The 14,205-nt window shown below is 43.9% G+C and overlaps 1 protein-coding gene across 1 annotated transcript in view; it reads left to right on the forward strand.

Moving 5' to 3' along the window:
* MICU1 (mitochondrial calcium uptake 1) overlaps positions 1–14,205 on the forward strand; it is a 540,637-nt gene that overhangs the window by 506,795 nt on the left and 19,637 nt on the right. The gene's annotated exons all lie outside the window — the stretch shown is intronic.

Below are 14,205 nucleotides of genomic sequence, written 5' to 3' on the forward strand. Positions count from 1 at the left end.
AAAATTATTAATAAAATAAAATCAATGTTAAACAAAAACACATTCCCTGTATCAGTGCAGAAAACATTGAACATTTCATGGCAATATAGGTTGACAAAAATATAATAATTATTATAAACATTCTTAGATGGATGAAATATATATTGTCAAAATGATTATTTATAAGTTTTTCTTAGTTACACTGAGAACAGTATACCGGTAAGAAAAAACCTCCCCTCTCTGCTTTCTGGTTGGTAGGTATCAAACTCACAGGTGTTGATAAAGTAGTGTTACTGTATATAAAGAATCTCAACCAGTGGAAATATCAGCAGATATTTTCTGATCAAAGGTGCTGCCAAGACACAGATTTGTGTCACTGTGTGTGTAGAGCTCCAAAAAAAATAAAAAAAACCCTTGCGGGTCACTAGCAATAGGCATCTCGCTTCACATGGCGTATTGAGGCTAGTTGTATGAGGACACATCTGCATAGCGGTGACTGCAAAGAGAGGTGTTGGCCTTGGTACGTTATTGGAAAACATGCCTAGAGAGTGAGATGCACTAGGCAACCTACTTTGGCACCTACACCGTTGGCAGTTGCATGCAACTCCAGCTGATCAGTGCTCTGTAGTACATACTACACAGCTATCATCAGGGCCGTAACTAGCTGTGTGTGGAGGGGGCACTGCACATAGCTCTGCAGGGTAGGGGGCGCTGTTGGTGGAACTTGTCAATTATTTGTTTTAATTACTTTCACTTGCAGCTTCCCTGCTTTTTGAAGCCCAGCATCTCCTGACCACTGCTGCCTACTACCCTAAACCCCTCCTGTCACTAATACCTATACAACATTCATTAACTCAACTTGAGATTTCTTTGTTATTCACTGTCCTTTATTACATTTCAAGATGCTGACATATCCAGAATTCAAACCCACTGCCTGTGGCATTGCAGTCAGTCAATCTATTCATTGAGCTATCACCCTTGTATAGAAAGCTGGAGAATTCTAACTATTTGAAGCTTACCTTGCAGTTTGTGAAAAAAATGATCAGCATTGCAGCTGAGCAGATCTATGTAGTGTGTAGCTGCAAGAGATTGGATGTGTGGCTGCACACTACATAGATCTGCCCAATTGCAATGCTGATTATGATTTTTTTTACAAAATACCAGTAGCTTCATATAGTGTTAATAGTTTTTATGCAGAATGAAATAGCTCACAGACAGAATTCAACAGGTTATGGCAGAATACTGTAATGTGTTACAGTATTTAATAAAGCGTATAACTAAATAACAATGACCTCTCAAGTTAAGTGCATGAATGTTGTATAAAGAGGATTTGTGTCCAAGTCCAGTTTCTTGCAGTGGTCTATAAATGTGTGTGTATTATTTGTATATAATGTGGGAAGGGGCATCATAATGTGGGCTTTCTCTGGGATCATACTTTTCATGCCCCTTACCCACGAGTGGGGGGAGGTGCGCCAATCTCTCTCTCTGGCACAGGACACCAAAATGTCTAGTCACGGCTCTGGCTGTCATACACTGTTAGTGTGGCCTATGTTATTTAACACTTAGCAAAGCTTTGTGACACTTGTGTGACTGATCTAATGTTCACACCAAGCACATCTACATTTCCTATAGATTGTAAATTCTAACATCTATGGCCCTGTTCTCTCCTTTTTCATTGTTACTGTAATGGGTGCTATATTATTATTAATAATAATTATAAATATCATAATAATGACAAAATAGGTGCACAGTAACTTATACAAAAGACCTAAGAACTTATAGAAAAGAAAACAGCTAGCACTACTATAATATGTACAAAATATTTAAGATGAAAATCGACATTGTACTTCCACGGTCAAAACATACATTTATTAATACTTAAAAATTCATGTATAAAAATCACTTGTTAGCCAATGTGTTTTAGCCCCTAATATCCAACATCGATTAAGTTGATGTCATTGATTTTAAATCAGTGATAATCGACCTTTAACAAATTTTCCCCTAATAGTGGATGAAAGGCAGACAGGTCTAGATGTTAGAGATCGCCTGATGAATTTCTTCACATTCAATGTGATTTCTTTAGAGGTTAAACCCAGTTTTATATGAGGTCCTGGATGTAAATTTATGCAGTAAATGTATATGTATTTTACCTATTTATTTCTGCAGCAGGATACATTGGTTTCCACAGGAAAACATCAGGGTGTAGAGTGGATCTTGATCCAGAGGCACCAACAGGTTAAAGCTTTAGGCTGTCCCAGGATGCATTGGGGCCTCCTCTATAAACCTCGCCTCCAGGCACAGGAGCTCAGTTTCGAGTTGGTGCCTGCAGCAGCAGGTCACCTAACAGGAGGGCTGCACTGGGCAACCCTGAAAAAGCTTCTAAGAAGAAGATTTCTTCTCTGGGCTGTCAGCACTGTATGTTAGGGTGACACTTCAGCACTGCAGCTCCATCACCTCCCAAATGGCGTCGCATACTTCTGCAGCTCAGTTCCCGGGTACTTGCGGCGGAGATGCTCTGACTTAGGCACACGGTCGCAGACGCGCTCCTAGTTCACGTGGCTGCTACGGGGAGGAGGCAAGAGGGTTCCGCAGGCGGGATCCGCCATTAAATTGCGTTTCATCCGCGACCTAGGGAAATGGGTTGTGGCACTGGTGTGGACACGGTCTCCGAGCAGGGATCCCACTAGACCACCGGGGCATCTGAGTACAGGTCGGGTGTACTAACACCCCATTAATAAGACTCACAGTACCTGGGGTGGAAGTCCAGCATAGGGGAGGTGGCGCTTGACTTGTAGCCCCGGCCCAAGGCACCATCTCTGAGCAGATTTTCCTGCCCTGGTGCTGCCTCACACTATCCCTCACTCCCTGACTGAGACGCTGGGCGCCATCTTCTGAGCATAGCTGCAGCTGGTCTCTGGGACTGCAGGGCAAGGTCTCCTTTGTAAAGCCGCCTGTATACAGCGCTGTGACTTTACAAACACTTGAGTATTCCAAGAAAAAGTGCACCTGTTATAGAATATATATATATATATATATATATATACAAACAACCGCATAGGACCGGCACTCCATGTTGCATAAAATAACTTTGCTGGTGCCTTCACATATACAAATGTATAGATACAGGAAAGCAATGGTGCGGCACTCAGCTAGAAGAATACTCAATAAACCAGTCAGGTCTTGCAACGTTTCAGTGCTTTTATGCACTATCGTCAGGATATAAAACACACAATTGAAGTTACATACCTTTATACTTGTACACCCAGTGAAAAAAACGCGCGAGGAGTCAAGTCTGAACTTCCTCTCCGGCGTCAGTAACTAACTACGTCATCACGTTTGTGACACCCATCACCATGACAACATATAAACATCGAAATAGCAGCTCTAAAACATAAAAAAATAGAAAACAGAGACATACATCACATAATTAAATATGTCCATGTATCAAAACAGACTATTGAAAACAATTAAAACTCAAATGTTCATTTAACCCTCGAGGGGACAAAACGCCCAGCCGATGGATCCACTGAGGCTCCCGTTGTAAAAGCAATCGATTACAATCGCCTCCTCTTAGGGGCTTTTTTACCCAATCTATCATGCGGTACCTAATGCTCGCAATACTATGTTTAAAATCTGCAAAGTGGCAAGCCACTGGCTGATCTGATCTTGTATTGCTAATTAATGCAGCTCTAATGGAAGAACGGTGCATTGACATGCGGTCCTTAAATCTACCCTGGGTCTTCCCTATATAGGAGAGACCACAGGGACAGATAATTTTATAAACCACATAGGTTGAATTACATGTAAGATGGTGTCTAATCCAATATTTTTTACCCGTGTGCGGGTGACAAAAAGTATCACCTGATATTAAGTAACCACATGTAGTGCACCCACACCTGAAACAGCCAAAACTCTTTTTTGAAAGAAAGTGTGTTGCTTTGTCCACTTCATGATTACTAATATCTGCATGTACTAAAAGGTCCCTTAAATTTTGACCTTGTGTATAGCATGGCATAGTATTCACATTCTCAAAGGGCAAATGAGGATCCGTTTTAATAACATGCCAATGTTTCTTAATTACTGAATTGATAACTTTAGATTGGGTATTAAATTGATTAAATACAGTGATCCGTTTATTAGTGTCCTTTGTTTCTGACTTCTGCATAAGTTTTTTACGATCTAAAGTAAGGACTCTACTCATAGTCAACGTCAAATCTTTTTTAGGTAACCACTTGTAATTAATTCTCCAGATCCTTAACATCTGGGAATATGGCAATAATTTTTTTAACTTAGGAGGATGACAACTGTTGTATTGTAACAATGTGTTACGATCCGTAGATTTAATGTGTACAGATGTTATAAACTGATTAGAGCTTATCTTAATATCTCGTCTCTATTGAAAAAGGGATTGTCATATATACCGACGACATGTTGTGATGATTTTAGGTGGCAACAAGAAAAATATCAATTGTTTAGGAAACTTAAGATCAAAGAATTCTTCAATAAGTCTGTGGTGATGGAGACTAATACTCAACCTAATTCTATTCCAGAACAACTTAAATTTTTTTTTACCTAAATCATCACTTGTATGTTGAAAGCCTCAAACCGGCCTCTGCCTAGATTTATTACAGGGTTTGGAATTCTTACTTCACATGGTGTGCTGATAAGAATTATGATGTCTCTGCGTTCAGTACTTCCAGAATTCTGACTTTTCTGTAACGAGGCCTTGACTTGGGTATCCGTCTGGCCTCTCTCAAGGTTCACATATCTGCCTTGTTGGTATGGTTTCAGAGAAAATTTGCATCTATACCTGACGTTCATACTTTCACTCAGGGCATACTTAGGATTCAGCCTCCCTATGTCCCTCCTGTTTCTCCATGGGATTTGACTGTTGTACTAAAAGCCCTGCAAGATTCTCCATTTGAACCTCTTGAGTTGATGGACCTTAAATGGCTCACGGGCAAGGTCCTATTGTTGCTGGCTATTGCCTCTGCAAGACAGATGTCAGACTTAGGCGCTTTGTCCTGTCGTCCACCCTATTTTTTCACCGTGATCGGGCAGTTCTACGAACTCGACCGGGTTATCTGCCTAAGGTGGTGTCATCTTTTCACCTTAACCAAGAGATTGTGGTTCCAGCCTTTATCTTTCCTGACTTGTCTTCCAAAGAGCGTTCTTTGGATGTGTAAGGGCTCTCCGTGTTTATGTGGAGAGGACTGCCTCTATCAGGAGGTCAGATTCCCTTTTTGTACTGTTTGGTTTCCACAAACATGGCTGGCCTGCGAATAAGCAATCCTTGGCCAGATGGATTAGAATGGTGATTGCACAAGCTTATGCGCAGGCTGGACTCCCAGCTCCTGCTGCTATTAAAGCCCATTCTACTCTGTCTGGATCTTCTTGGGCTGCCCACTGTGGTGCGTCCGCAGAACAATTGTGCAAGGCGGCTACGTAGTCCTTGGTGAACGCATTTATTAGGTTCTATGCCTTTGATACTTCCAACTCACAGGATGCTTCCTTTGGACGCCGGGTTCTCACACCCGCTAAGGCACGTCCCCTCCCTTGAGGAACTGCTTTAGGACATCTCCAATGTTTTCTTGTGGAAACCAATGTATCCTGCTGCAGAAAAGGAGTGTTATGGTAGACTTACCATGGTTAACACTCTTTCTTTGAGGTACATTGGTTCCACAGGGCGCCCACCCTGACGCACCTAGCTTTTATGGGTGTGTAATGCATTAGCCGCTGGACCTTCTCCCGTCGTCAGAATGTGGTTCTATGTGACTAACATCTGCCTTCTCTCTTGCCTGCTCCTGCATTTGACTGGTTAACGAAACTGAGCTCCAGTGCCTGGAGGCGGGGTTTATAGAGGAGACTCCAATGCATCCTGGGACAGCCTAAAGCTTTAGCCTGTTGGTGCCTCTGGATCAAGCTCCACTCTACACCCCAATGTTTTCCATGTTGAACCAATGTACCTCGCAGAAAGTGTGTTAACCATGGTAAGTCTACCATAACACTCATTTTTTGTTTTCTTTATTTGTCTTGCCAATTTGCAAATATCTTTTAGATACTCATTTACTGAAACTGTTCATTTTCTGATTCCCCTTTATCATACAGTTATTTTAAATCTATTATATTTAGTACATAATAGCTCAGACCATTGTTATTAACTTTTGGTTCCACAAGGGTCATTGTTTTGTATGCTGTAGATTTGATTTTCTAATTAAGAATACAAAGCATGTATTGCCTTCCCATTGTTTTTATTGATGGTCTATTTGCATATTGTGATTATATGACTCTAGGAGGTATCGAAAGTCAATCATTCGGTCTGTTATCACAGGCACATCAGTCCCGGAAGTAAGGTTTTGAAAAATTCTATTTGTCTTCAGCATCCTCAGGGACCAAATAAGTGAGGAATGTGTCAAGAAATTGATCTTTTTTGTTAATTAAGCTAGACCTTTTGTCCTGGAAATGTCAAGGTGTTGTTGTGTGCGTACTGCAGCTCTGCTGGTGTGTGAAATGAGATAGCAAACAGAATCTGCACAATGGGACCTGCTTTGTCTACGTCAGAGTTTTAAAGTGCAGTTATCTTATTTCTAAATGCTCATCTAATTGTCCTCGCATGCACACCGTGTTTGACAGGTCAGCATCTTCACACACTTATCGGAGGTCTCATGGTTTTGTGGTGACATCTTATTGACAGTGTTGGTCTGATGACATCAATATAGGAGGTTTTCAGATGCTGTACTGAACACCTGCGGGGTGAGGGTAGGACAATTCCCAGATCACTGTGTTATCAGCATCACACAGAGTATAAGCTATTGCATGGCTTATGCAGACAAAAGTCATAAGTTTTATATAATGATTCACATCTTCTAATCTTGTGTTTAAATTCTATGAAGTTATTGCAAAATTATTGTATTTTTATTTTTTTACAGTGTTTTTTTTTATACAGTACATGCTTTATGTATGCCCACAACAGGCTATCATATGTGTCTCATCACTCCTTTTGATAGTGTTTAAATAGCACTACGTTACTGTGAGTGAAGGTAATACCCACCAAGATCAAGTCTGGTTGGCAACTTGGAAAATTATTTTATATTGTATTCATGTTTTCTCTTACGTCCTAGAGGATGCTGGGGTCCACATTAGTACCATGGGGTATAGATGGGTCCACCAGGAGCCATTGGCACTTTAAGAGTTTGAGAGTGTGGACTGGCTCCTCCCTCTATGCCCCTCCTACCAGACTCCGTTTAGAAAATGTGCCCGGAGGAGCCGGTCACAACTAGGGGAGCTCTACAGAGTTTCTTTAGAAAAAGTTTTTTTTTAAAGTTTGTTGTTTTACAGGGAGGCTGCTGGCAACAGCCTCCCTGCTTCATGGGACTGAGGTGGGGAGTAGTGTCTGCCCTGCGGGGTCTGAGCCACTATCTCCGCTGACAGGACACTGAGCTCCTGAGGGGATCGATTGTTCCCCGCCACAGGGCATCGCTCACCCCAGCAGCATGCCGCCACCCACTTACAGAGCCAGAAGATTGGTGGCAAGTGAGTCACCGACCTCTCTGGCAAGCAGGGGCCGGTGTGAAGATGGCGGCAAGAGGGTATGGAGCGCAGTACTAACTGCACTCCGGGGCTCAGCGGTACATAGTGCGGCGCTTTGAAGGGCGCCCTGAGCCAGCGGCTACACCCTACACTGGTCACACAGCCTGTCGGGGTCCCGGGATCTCTGCCAGCATAATTCCTCAGGCCAGTTTAATCCTTTGAATAGCGGGAAGACAGCGCCATTTTGGGGGTGGAGCTTCTCCTAAGAGCGGACCCAGCAGCGTTCAGCGCCATTTTCCTGCCTGCACAACGCTGTCAGTGAAGAGCAAGTCCCTCCAGAACAACTCCAGCTATCTCTCATGGTACCAGGGGGTTGTAGAAGAGGGGGGAAGCTGTATACAGGCTGTGTAACCTATTAAGGTGCACAGTCAGCGCTGGTTGGGGGTCTCCCTTTACCTAAAAAGCGCTGTGTGTGGGTTGGCTCCAATCTCTGTGTCTCTCTTGCCATTCTTGGGGGTGTAACTGTCTGCCCTCCCCTGTGTGTGTGTGTGTGTGTGTGTGTGTGTGTGTGTGTGTGTGTGTGTGTGTGTGTGTGTGGGTGGTGTCTGTGGTCTCCATTAAGCTATGTCCAGGGACTCTGTTTCATATGCTGCAGAGGATATGTCCTCTCAGGATGATCCCATTCCATGTAATCAGGATTGCACTGTTTTAGCACAGATACCAGCAAGGGAGCCTGAGTGGTTATCCTCTATCAAATCTATGATTTCTCAGATTTCTACTAGGGTTGCACAGAATGAGTATGCAACTCAGGCTTTACAGAACTCTATGGCAGTCTGGCCCAGTTCTGTTACCTCAGGGCCCCCCACTGTATATTCCCAAAAACGTGCTCTTGCACAGATTATGCAAGGTGACACGGATACCGATTCTGACACTGAGGACGGTGATGGGGATGTGTTGAGGGGGGTAGCATCTCTTGCAAAAGGGCTGCAGTTGATGATAGAGGCCATTAGGGATGTGTTAAATATTACTGATACAACACCTGTGCAGGTTGAGGAGGCTTACTTTACTGAAAATAAGAAAGCCTCGCTAACCTTCCCTGCGTCAAAATAATTAAATGCTATTTTTGATAAAGCATGGGAAAACCCTGAGAAAAAAATCCAGATCCCTAAAAGGGTTCTGGTAGCGTTTCCTTTCCCTGTGGAGGATAGAAAAAAATGTGAAAACCCGCCCATTGTTGACGCGTCTGTATCCAGACTCTCAAAAAAGGTTGTTTTACCTGTTCCAGGATCCACAGCCTTGAAAGAGCTGGCTGATCGTAAAATTTATAATACGCTCAAATCCATGTACACAGCTTCAGGGGCTATATTACGTCCCACTTTTGCCAGTGCTTGGATTGCCAAAGCTATAGTAAAGTGGTCAGGCACATTACTTGAAGATTTGGATACTATGGATAAATCTGATGTTGAATTGTTTTTGCGTAACATTCAGGATTCGGCAGGATTTCTGGTAGAATCCGTGAAAGACCTGGGTTCCATGGCTGCAGGAATTTCTTCCATGTTTGTCTCAGCTCATCGAGGACTGTGGCTGTGACAGTGGTCTGCCGACGCAGAATCCAGGAGAGGTGTGGAAACCCTTCCCTACACAGGTCAGGCTCTCTTTGGGGAAGCGTTAGATGCGTGGATCTCTATTGCTACGGTGGGTAAGTCACCTTTTCTTCCCCCAACTGCACCTGCTACGAAGAAACACTTTTCTTCAACTGCATCACAACCCTTTCGGGCTGCCAAGCCATGAAAGGCCAGACCGTCCAACACCTTCGTAAGGGAAGGCCGGCCCAAATCCAAGAAACCGGCTGCCGCGGGTTCCCAGGAACAGAAACCTGCTTCAGGTACGCATGACGGTGGACTGCATGCCCAGAGGTGGGGCCGGTGGGAGCGAGACTCAGGCTTTTCTGTCACGTCTGGGTGTCGTCCGGCCTGGATCCCTGGATGCAAGACATCATGTCCCAGGGGTACAGGCTGGAATTTCAAGATCTCCCTCCTCACCGATTCTACAAATCAGGCTTGCCAGCTGTCCTGCAGGCAGCCGTCCAGAGGCACAGGTTATTGTATCGGTGGAGGTACAGGTTATTGTACTGGTCCCTCCTCATCTGCAAAACAAAGGTTACTATTCAGACCTTTTCATGGTACCGAAACTGGATGGTTCGGTCAGGCCCATTCTGAGTCTAAAATCGCTAAATCCCTTTCTGAAGGAATTCAAATTCAAAATGGAGTCTCTAAGGGCGGTGAAATCAAGACTTGAAGAGGGGGAATTCCTAGTATCCCTGGATATCAAGGATGCGTACCTCCACATTCCGATTTGGCCGCCGCATCAGGCTTCTCTCCGATTCGCACTGTTACTATCAGTTCCAGGTTCTGCTATTTGGCCTCTCCACAGTACCAAGGATTTTCACCAAGGTGATGGCGGAAATGATGGTTCTCCTCCGCAGACAGGGGGTGAACAAAATTCCATATCTGGATGATCTGCTGATAAAGGCACCGTCCAAGGAGAAGCTGTTACAGTCCATCCTTCTCACGACCCACCTGCTCAGGGAACACGGTTGGATCGTGAATCTTCCAAAATCAAATTTGTAACCAACCAGGAGGTTGTCCTTTCTGGGAATGATCCTCGACACGGAAGTGCAGAGGGTGTTTCTTCCAGAGGAAAAAGCGTTGGTGATACAAACAATGGTCCGGGATGTCCTGAAGCTGGCCCGGATGTCGGTTCATCAGTGCATTCGCCTTCTGGGAAAGATTGATGCCTTTTACGAGGCTCTACAGTATGGGAGGTTTCATGCTCGGTCCTTCCAACTGGATCTCCTGGACAAGTGGTCGGGATCCCATCTACATATGCACCAGAGGTTACGTCTGTCACCAACGGCCAAGATTTCACTCCTCTGGTGGTTGCAACTACCTCACCTTCTGGATGGCCACAGGTTCAGGATTCAGGACTGGATCCTTTTAACCACGGATGCAAGTCTCCGAGGCTGGGGCGCAGTCACTCAAGGGGATACCTTCCAAGGAAGGTGGTTAAGTCTGGAAGCCGACCTGCCGATAAACATTCTAGGACTAAGAGCCGTCTACAACGGTCTTCTCCATGCGGCCTGTATTCTGAGAAATCGTGCCATTCAAGTGCAGTCGTACAATGTAACGACAGTGGCTTACATAAACCGACAGGGCGGAACGAAGAGCAGAGCTGCAATGTCAGAGGTAACAAGAATCATCCTCTGGGCAGAAAACACGCGTTGGCTCTGTCAGCAATCTTCGTCCCGGGAGTAGACAACTGGGAAGCGGACTTACTCAGCAGAAACGATCTCCATCCAGGAGAGTTGGGACTCCATCCGGAGGTGTTCACGGAGGTAACAGATCTTTGGGGTGTACCTCAAATCGACATGATGGCCACTCGTCTCAACAAGAATCATCAGCGATATTGTTCCAGGTCTAGGAACCCCCCAAGCAGTGGCGGTGGACGCCCTGGGGACTCCGTGGGTTTTCCAGTCGGTGTACGTGTTTCCACCATTCCCACTCATTCCAAGAGTTCTAAAGCTCATATGGAGAACAAAGGTTCAAGCGATCCTCATTGCTCCAGACTGGCCAAGAAGGTCTTGGTACGCGGATCTTCTGGATCTACTGCTAGAAGAGCTGAGGCCTCTTCCTCTTCGAGAGGACCTGCTGCAGCAGGGGCCATTCGCCTATCAAGACTTACCGCGGCTGCGTTTGACGGCATGGATGTTGAACGCCAGATACTAGCTCGGAAGGGCATTCTGAACAAGGTTATTCCTACCTTGGTACAGGCTAGGAAAGGAGTTACGTCTAAACATTACCATCGTATTTGGAAACAATATGTTTCTTGGTGTGAGTCCAAGAAGTTTCCTATGGTGGAGTTTCAACTGGGACGTTTTCTCCTCTTCCTGCAAGCAGGTGTGGCTATGGGCCTGAGGTTGGGATCCGTAAAGGTCTAAATATCGGCCCTATCCATTTTCTTCCAGAAACGGTTGGCTGCCCTCCCTGAGGTTCAGACTTTTTTGCAGGGAGTTCTGCACATCCAACCTCCCTTTGTGCCGCCTACGGCACCCTGGGATCTTAACATGGTGTTGCAGTTCCTCCAGTCGGACTGGTTTGAGCCTCTACAGGAGGTTGAGGTCAAGTTTCTCACATGGAAGGCTGTCACTTTGTTGGCCTTAGCTTCTGCTAGACGTGTGTCGGAGTTGGGGGCTTTGTCCTGTAGAAGCCCATACTTGATCTTCCATGAAGATAGGGCTGAGCTTCAGACACATCAGCAGTTTCTTCCGAAGGTTGTGTCGGCATTTCATATCAACCTACCTATTGTGGTGCCAGTTACTACTGACTCCTCAAATTCATCAAAGTCATTGGATGTTGTAAGGGCTCTGAAAATCTATGTGAAGAGGACTGCTCGTCACAGAAAATCGGACTCTCTGTTTGTCCTATATGATCCCAAGAAACTTGGGTGTCCTGCTTCTAAGCAGACAATCTCTCGCTGGAACAGGTTCTCTATCCAGCATGCGTATTCTACGGCAGGATTGCCATGTACTACATCTGTTAAGGCCCACTCTACCCGTAAGGTGGGGTCTTCCTGGGCGGCTGCCCGGGGTGTCTCGGCTTTACAGCTTTTCAGAGCGGCTACTTGGTCTGGGTCGAACACGTTTGAAAAGTTCTACAAGTTCGATACTTTGGCCACTGAGGACCTGAAGTTTGGTCAATTAGTTCTGCAGGAGCCTTTGGGCTCTCCCTCCCATTCTGGGAGCTTTGATACATCCCCATGGTACTAATGTGGACCCCAGCATCCTCTAGGACGTAAGAGAAAATAGGATTTTGGTTACCTACCGGTAAATCCTTTTCTCGTAGTCCGTAGATGATACTGGGCGCCCGCCCATCGCTTCGTTTTTCTGCTATCGTTATTTGGTTCAGTACAACTTCATTTTAGTTGAGTACTGCATTGTTACTTGATAAGTAATGTTTCAGCGGTTGCTGCATTTCAAGCTAGTTAGCTTGATGTGCCTTGTATGTGTGAGCTGGTGTGAATCTCGCCACTATCTGTGTAAAATCCTTCTCTCGAAGATGTCCGTCTCCCCGGCACAGTTTCTAGACTGAGTCTGGTAGGAGGGGCATAGAGGGAGGGGCCAGCCCACACTCTCAAACTCTTAAAGTGCCAGTGGCTCCTGGTGGACCCGTCTATACCCCATGGTACTAATGTGGACCCCAGCATCCTCTACGGACTACGTGAAAAGGACTTACCAGTAGGTAACCAAAATCCTATTTTTTTTTTTTTTTGTACACTTTTTCTACAGTGAGTCGGATAATGTTCCTGTCTTGTAATTTACCGCGGTTGTTTGATCCCCAGAGGCTATCTAATTAGCCCCGACACTGGCACTTATCCGGCATTTTTTGGGGGAACCGCTGAGGTACCAAAACAAAATTTACAATAAGTTCTGTTTTTTCATAGGTGCGATCATGAAAACACATAGGTCCGGGAACTTATCCTGGATTCTCTGTGGTCTCGGCTGTAAAATGGGATTTTTTGTGCAAAAAGAAAAACGGGCTTTAGTTGAAATGCCCCCCCCCCCCAAGAAAAAATACAGAAAACAAAGAAAACTTTTTTTTTTAGCGTAAAAGTTTTTTTTTGTCTACAATTGATTTCCTGAGTTACTAATATATTGAAGTTAATAATAAAACTAAAATACATTTATAGATATCATTAATATGACTGTTTAAATGGACATTTAATGTGTTTCCACATAATAACAAATTTTATATATATATATATATATATATGTGTGTGCGTGTATAGTGTATGTATGTGTGTGTGTGTGTATATATATATATATATATATATATATATATATATATATATATATATATATAATTATTATTATTTTTTATTTTAACTACTATTTCTCCTCTCTGGTATCATGGATGATTGGTCGACGTGGATAAAGTGAGTAGGCCGACCACTAATGGTCAACATAGACAAAATGTCGACGTGTCAATGGTTGACATAACTTTTTAAATTTTTTTTACTTTTTCATACATTACAATCCTCGAGGACTATGATTGGGAATAGTAACCTTTGCCAAGCGCAGCAGTAGCGGAGCAGTGAACTAATTGGGGTTCCCAGTCACTTTACGGAGTAAATGACACCAAATTGTTTTTTAAATCTCATGTCAAACTTTTTTGGGTGTCATCCTCGTGTCTGTCGACCTTTTAGGGTCAACTTAGACAATGTCGACCTTATTACTGTCCTCTCTACAGTCTGCACTTGACTAGTAAATAGCAGATACAAAAACACAAAGAACAAATTAAATCTTAATAGACCACTTAAGCACAAATAGTTTCTCCTATAAAATAAAAATGAAGACTGCGTTACAGTCATCAGGAGCCAGAATGGATCTTAATATTAGACGTATAGATTACTGTGTAATCTGATTGTGCCCAAATTACTAAATAAAAACAGTGTAATAAACTATCAAAGCATTAAAATCTGCTTTCAGTGAATTGCTGAAAAAGGGTAGTAGCGATTTATAATAACATGCCAACCCATCAGAAGTACTGGGCAAAACGTAATGCGAGATGTAGGCTGTTCGGGAATTCTTGCGTGTTTACTGTATTTTTAAAGCAGCAATAATTTACAAGGCAAAACCAG

The sequence above is a fragment of the Pseudophryne corroboree genome, chromosome 3, assembly GCF_028390025.1.
Source record: "Pseudophryne corroboree isolate aPseCor3 chromosome 3, aPseCor3.hap2, whole genome shotgun sequence".
Taxonomy (NCBI): domain Eukaryota; kingdom Metazoa; phylum Chordata; class Amphibia; order Anura; family Myobatrachidae; genus Pseudophryne; species Pseudophryne corroboree.